Here is a 6,411-nt window from a genome sequence, read left to right as displayed (position 1 = left end):
AAAGTTATAGAACGCCCTAAAGTTATAGAACGCCCTAAAGTTATAGAACACTACCCCTAAAAAATAAAAAGTTGTAGAACGCCCTAAAGTTATAGAACTCCCTAAAGTTATAGAACTCCCTAAAGTTATAGAACACTACCTCTAAAAAAGAAAAAGTTATAGAACGCCCTAAAGTTATAGAACACTACACCTAAAAAATAAAAAGTTGTAGAACGCCCTAAAGTTATAGAACGCCCTAAAGTTATAGAACGCCCTAAAGTTATAGAACACTACCTCTAAAAAAGAAAAAGTTATAGAACGCCTAAAGTTATAGAACACTACACCTAAAAAATAAAAAGTTATAGAACGCCCTAAAGTTATAGAACGCCCTAAGCTTATAGAATAGCCTACAGGATTTTTTTAAATATTAATAGAATACCCTAAAGGTTTAAATAATCTATAGTTATAGAATAGCCTAGAGGAATTTTTAAGTATAGAAGGCTATAAAGTTATAGAACAGTACCCCTAAAAAATAAAAAGTTATAGAACGCTCTTAAGTTATAGATCACTGCCTAAAAATCTATATAGATTATCTTAAATCCTTTCTTAATCTTCCTATGCTATATATTAACTGCCTAAGGTACGTACACATATAACCTGTTCTTTTGTATATTTTGCGAGGATTGCTCCTAGCTCTAGCCCTCTCTATCTTGCAATTACTATATAACTTGTTTGCTATAGCCCTCTTCCTTCTATTAATAGCAGCTATTTAGGCAGTAGTTTTGCAAATAAGGAGGGTATAATATCCTAATTTTAACTAAGCTAGCAATAGGCTTACGCTTAGTAGCTTGTAACAACAAGGCTACTTAACTACTTACACGACCTAGCTAGACAACTAAGTTATTTATAAAGGATTTAATCCTGCGCACTATACAATTGCAATACACTAGCTAATAACCCTAACTTTAATAGGGCTGCTAACGCCAATCTAGTAAGATTCTAGGCTAAAGGCCTATTTGTATCTAACTAGTGCAGGCAGAAATTACCCTATTCTAGTATAGATTCTAACTTAGAGGCGTTTAGCTATAATCTAGCAGATAGTAGCTTTGCAGCAATGCCTAGTTAGACAGCCACAAAAACTAATTATCTAAAACCGCAGTTCCTCTTGTACTAAGTAGTATTACTATTAGGGCAAGGTTATTAGTAGGGTAAAACTAACCTATCTTATAATAGTCTAAACCTAGCTTACGTTCCTTATTAGTGGGTAAATAATCTAACGCTTACTAAATTCTACTTTAGTATAATAGGAAGAGCTAATATTAAAGGATTAAAAAGCAATATTGCTATAAACGCTTAGCTGCCATAAGCTAGTTATCCCTATAGTAACTTTTCTAGCACCTCTAGCCTTAAATTTTAAGGGACTAAAGGATTAATAGGCCACACTTTTATAGTTTGTATTCACACTAAAAATTAAAATTAAGGGGACTTTTACCCTTTTACTCTACTAGAGATTTCTGTTCTCTATAAGTCCCCCTTAGGACACCTGCGTTATAGTTTAATAGATGTGCTGCCCTAGCTAAACTCCCTACCTAACAATATCTTTAACCTAGATTAGCCTATAAAGGACCTTAAACGCTAGACGTTAGGTAGTAAGGCCTAGCTCTACTTTATTAAATAAGTAAAAAAATAATAAGGGTAGTAGTATTTTACTAGCGCTAAAGCTCCTACCTATTCTACACCCCCTATATCTTTTTATAATGTTAAACTAGAGTTAAGCTTAATAGGGTCTTCTTTCCCCGCTAATTTAGCTAAGCCTGTTCCCTTAGCTATAGTTTTGCTAGATAGTAGATAGGGATAGTAGGAATCTTATTAATCTATTTATGCGCGTTACTAATTAGATAATAAGGTATTTAGCTACCTTAAGAGAGTTATAGTTACTCCTACTATTTACCTGCGCTTAGTTAAATCTCTTTGCTTTAATATTTAGAGCACTAGGTAGAAATTATATTATATTAATACTACTTTCTAGCTATTGCAATACTATATTTTAATTAGATAGTTAGATTCCCCTTATCTATACTAGTTCTAAGTTAGTTGTTAAACGTACGCTAGATAGCTAAAACCTACTAAGGGTGTCTGCACCCTAGCGCTAAGAGGCGCCTACCTTGCGGTTAGTGCCCTTCTGCGCTAGAGGCTTCTCCCTAAGGCCTAACGTACCTAACCCTTAGAGCTAATCCTTTTCCTAAAGTTACAGATCTATTTTACTAACTTCCCTTATCTATATTATTCTATTAACTAGAGGCTTTTTACCTTAGAGACCTGCTATAGTTATAAGTATAACCTAGCGTAAAAACTATTTCTTTAAGTGGATTTTTAAGGCTTATTAGAAGCGCACTAAATACTACAAAAGTGCAGCACTCTTCTAGCTATTAAACCCTAGCTCTAGATAAACTAATTTTAGGGTAACAGACTATTAAGAAGAAAAGAGAACTCTTCTTAGGGCTCCCGCTAAGGTCTCTGCTCTTAGTTGCGTTGCCGCGGAGAATCTATATCTAGGTGCTAGAATATTAACTAGCTTCCCTTTTAAGGGCGTGGCGCAAGTACTAATATTAAAACAGAATTACCCTATCTCTTAGGATTAACTAACCTGTGTCTAACTACTATTTATATAGAACCTTTCCCTACTTTAGTCCTTAAAGTTCTTATTTAAGTATTTACTACTACTACTAAGATCTGTACTAGAGGCTATTCTACCTAGGGTTACCCCTAAGGCTTTATTATAAGCCTCTACGCCTGCCTACTTGCTAGGGCTTAAATCTTGCCCTAGCGGCGGGGTATAGGTAACACGCTTAAGCGCCATCTATTTTTAGGGCTAGTTTATTTAGTAGGTAAGTTATTACACACTCCTTAGTAGATTCTAACTTCTATAGCTACTATCCTGCTGTCTAGATAAACTAACACCTTTTGTAGTGTCTAATAAGCGTGTATTCTAGCACCTTAACCCTGCGTTTAGTTTATCCTGTATTACTAGTTCTACTTACTAAAAATAGCCTACTAGTAATAGTATATTTAAGTGTCTATATTTAATTAAGTAATAAGGACTTCTTACATATTTAAAGTTTAAGAATAGGTAAAGGTTATTTTAACCCCTAGGCCTCTAATTATTTGCTTTACCTTATAAAACTAAATACGTTACTACTATCCTAAGGGAAACTTTAGTAGGAACTAGCTACTAGATAGTTTAATTAGTCTTTTGCCCCTATGCCTAAATTTAATGATTAATTTGCACGTTAGAACTGCTGCGAGCCTCTACTAGAGTTTTCTCTAGCTTTACCCTATTTAAGCATAGTTTACTATCTTTTAGGTCCTAATAGCTATGCTCTTACTTAAATCCTTCTAAAGATATTAGGATTAGTTAATAGTGCACCCTAAAAGGGTTCCTACCTCTGTTTACTTTTATTACGCGTCTAGGCTTAATACCTAAATACTTGTATAGATGTTAGACTCCTTAGTCTATGTTTTAAGATAGGCCGCTTACAGCTATTACGCTAGCATCCTAGTAGATGCGCAGACCTTAGTCTAGGCTAGTTGCATGTTATCTCCCCTATAAGGCCTCCCTAAAGGGAGGTACGTGACAGAGACCTTTATCTAACTACCTAAACTAATGCTAGCCTACCTATAGAAGAGTGCACTAGATAAAAGCCTAGATAAGTAACTATAGGCAAGTCTAGCTGCAAGCGCTTCCCTTTTAATAATTTCACGTGCTATTTAACTCTCTTTCTAAAGTGCTTTTTATCTTTTAATTACTCTACTTGTGCGCTATTAGTCTCTAGCTAGTATTTAGCTTTAGAAGAAATTTACCTCCTATTTAGAGCTACATTCCTAAATAACTTAACTTGTTAAAGGGGCTTTATATAGCAAAGGCTAGTAACTACGTATAGGATTCTTACCCTCTATAACGTCCTGTTCTAAGGAACTTAGACTACTACTAACGCTAAAGCGCCCTCTGTAAATTATAACTTAGACCCTAAAAGAGCTAGATTTTAAATTTAAGCTATTGCCGCTTTACTTGCCGTTACTAGGGCAATCCCTATTAGTTTCTTTTCCTCCGCTTATTAATATGCTTAAGTTTAGTAGGTATCCCTACCTAATCTAAGGTTAAGAGCTTAAAAAGTATCTTAATAGATACTAACAACTATAACAAGAGGCGTAAAATATGCTGCGCTCTAGGCTAATATACTAGCTGCTAATTGTTTTAAGGCGAGTCCTAAGTAGAATAAACACCTAATACTAAGCAGAGCTTAAGGGTACAAATAACGCTTAAATAGGCATGCCCTATGGAATACTAAGGGGCGTAATGTGCGTTTAAAGATTTAATAATTTACTAAATTCTATAATTTACACTACTTATTATATTTTGCTGCGTTCTTTATTAATACTAGAACTAAGAGATCTATTATTAAAAGTTGTAATTTATTATATTATTACTAACGCTAACTGCAATTATAAGTGGTTTTAGGGGATCTAATTAGTAGGTAAGCCTACTAAGGAAACAAATAGTACGCAAAAAACATAGGCAGAATTAAAGTAGACTGCCGCTACTAATTAAGGCGGCAGTGCTTTAAAAATAGGTAATAATCCTTCCGCAGGTTTACCTATAGAAAGCTTGTTACAACTTTTACTTCCTCTAAATAACTAAGTTTAACAAACTTTCTAGCTTAGGGTAGTTATTACTAACCTCCCTAAGCTAGTCTAAAGGCCTTACTAAGCTATTTAATTAGTAGTAGCGACAGGTGGTGTGTATAAAGGGTAGGGATGTAATTAACGTATACTAATAACACGCGCTTACTAGGTATTCCTTGTTAAAGAGTAATAATTGTAATGCTCTATCCCTAGCACAACAGAGTTTAACAAGATTACCTAGACCTTTTAGTTAAGGTAAAGAACTTATTAGCTCTATTAGTGTAGCGCGCGTGCGGCCTAGAATATCTAAGGGTATTATAGACCTGTTATTGCCTTAAACTTCTATTAGCTTAAGCTAATAGTCCCTCTAAGAAGCTAGTAACTAGCTAAAGCTAGCCTAGCTATTTAGCAGGTTAAGGTCTTATTTGTTATCGCAATTAAGCAGACAAATCACTCTACTAACTAAGAATAGCTATGCACTACTACCTAAAAAATTAAGAAAGAGCTCTTAATCTATTAATCCTTATTTTATCTAGACCTAGTAAGTTTCCCTGTGTTAAGTTAAATTAAGCCGCAGGCTCCACGCCTAGTGGTGCCCTTCTATTAATTTCTTTAAGTTTTAGCCTTGCGACTATACTCCCCCTAGAACCTAAAAACTTTAATTTCTTGTAAGGTGCTAAGCAAGTTAGAAAAAGAACATCGCCTAATCCCTAGTTAGCATAGTTTACAGTTAAGACTACGATAGTATCTAATTGTCTTTAATCCCCTAACTTTTGTTTACTAATTAATAAAAATATCCTTAGTAAATGCTTTTGCAGTAGTTAGTCTTTAATAAATCTAAGAATTTCACCTCTAATAATTAAATACTAATACCCCTAACTATCCCTATTAATTATTATAGTAGTCCTAGAAACTAACAAAATAGGACTGCACGTCCTATTCTATTATTCTATGCTAACGTATTTAAGCAAAGGCCTGCTTTAAACACTCTAATTTTTTTAAAGTAAAAGTCCTAGTCCCTAACACGCCTAGTAAAGGGCATAAGGTTCTCTAGAAGGAAGGCCTAGCTAGACAAGTACATGCGGTAAGGTAGACCTGCTAGCTAGACCTAAGTTTTAACTACAAGCTTTTTAACTGCAACAACTTTAATATACGCTATTAGAGCTAGAATTACTATAGCTACTAGCACTAGACTTGCCCTCTAATTGTTCCTTGTTAAGAGGTTTAAATTATACTTATTCTAATTACAAGACCTAAAAGAGCCCTATATTAGTATTTATTGTTACTACCTCCCTATGTTAGGATTAGGTAATTTGCGCGCCTGCTGCCTTCCTTAGATGTGGTAGCTGTTTCTTAGGCTCCCTCTCTAGAATTAAACCCTAATTCCCCGTTACCTGTTAAAACTATAGTAAGCTAATACCTTACTATTAAAAGTTAATAGGGCAGAAATTTAAATAAACTATTGCTAGCGTAAGGCTATGCAATCTGTAAAGTTATTATAAATTACTAAGAAGCCCTAAAGGGCGTTAGTTTTTTATCTAATAAATACACCCCTTCTAAAGTTAGGGTTTTTAGCATATATTAGCTCTAGAATTACTATAGTTATCTAAGTAGTAAGGTACTATTAAATAAACAATAACTAATTTAATAAGCTATTCGCAGTTTCACAGTATAATTACTTATACTTAGATATGCATAGCTTAATCTTTAAGACAAGTATATAACTACTAGTAGAATTAACTAGGTAAT

The 6,411-nt window shown here is 34.1% G+C and overlaps 2 non-coding genes across 2 annotated transcripts; both read right to left on the bottom strand.

Annotated features, from left to right (window-relative positions):
• Window positions 1-58: 58 nt before the first annotated feature.
• Window positions 59-4,446, bottom strand: IAQ61_009833. Its single transcript, XR_010715595.1, has one exon. It is a non-coding gene; the product is annotated as a 28S ribosomal RNA (ribosomal RNA).
• Window positions 4,447-4,611: 165 nt separating this feature from the next.
• On the bottom strand, window positions 4,612-6,408 carry IAQ61_009832. The gene has a single exon (XR_010715594.1). It is a non-coding gene; the product is annotated as an 18S ribosomal RNA (ribosomal RNA).
• Window positions 6,409-6,411: the final 3 nt, after the last annotated feature.

The sequence above is a fragment of the Plenodomus lingam genome (genome assembly GCF_022343315.1).
Source record: "Plenodomus lingam strain CAN1 chromosome Unknown contig_65, whole genome shotgun sequence".
In the NCBI taxonomy this organism is placed as follows: Eukaryota; Fungi; Ascomycota; class Dothideomycetes; order Pleosporales; family Leptosphaeriaceae; genus Plenodomus; species Plenodomus lingam.
The sequence above is the reverse complement of the archived record's forward strand: the minus strand, read 5'-3'. Positions and strand labels throughout refer to the sequence as shown.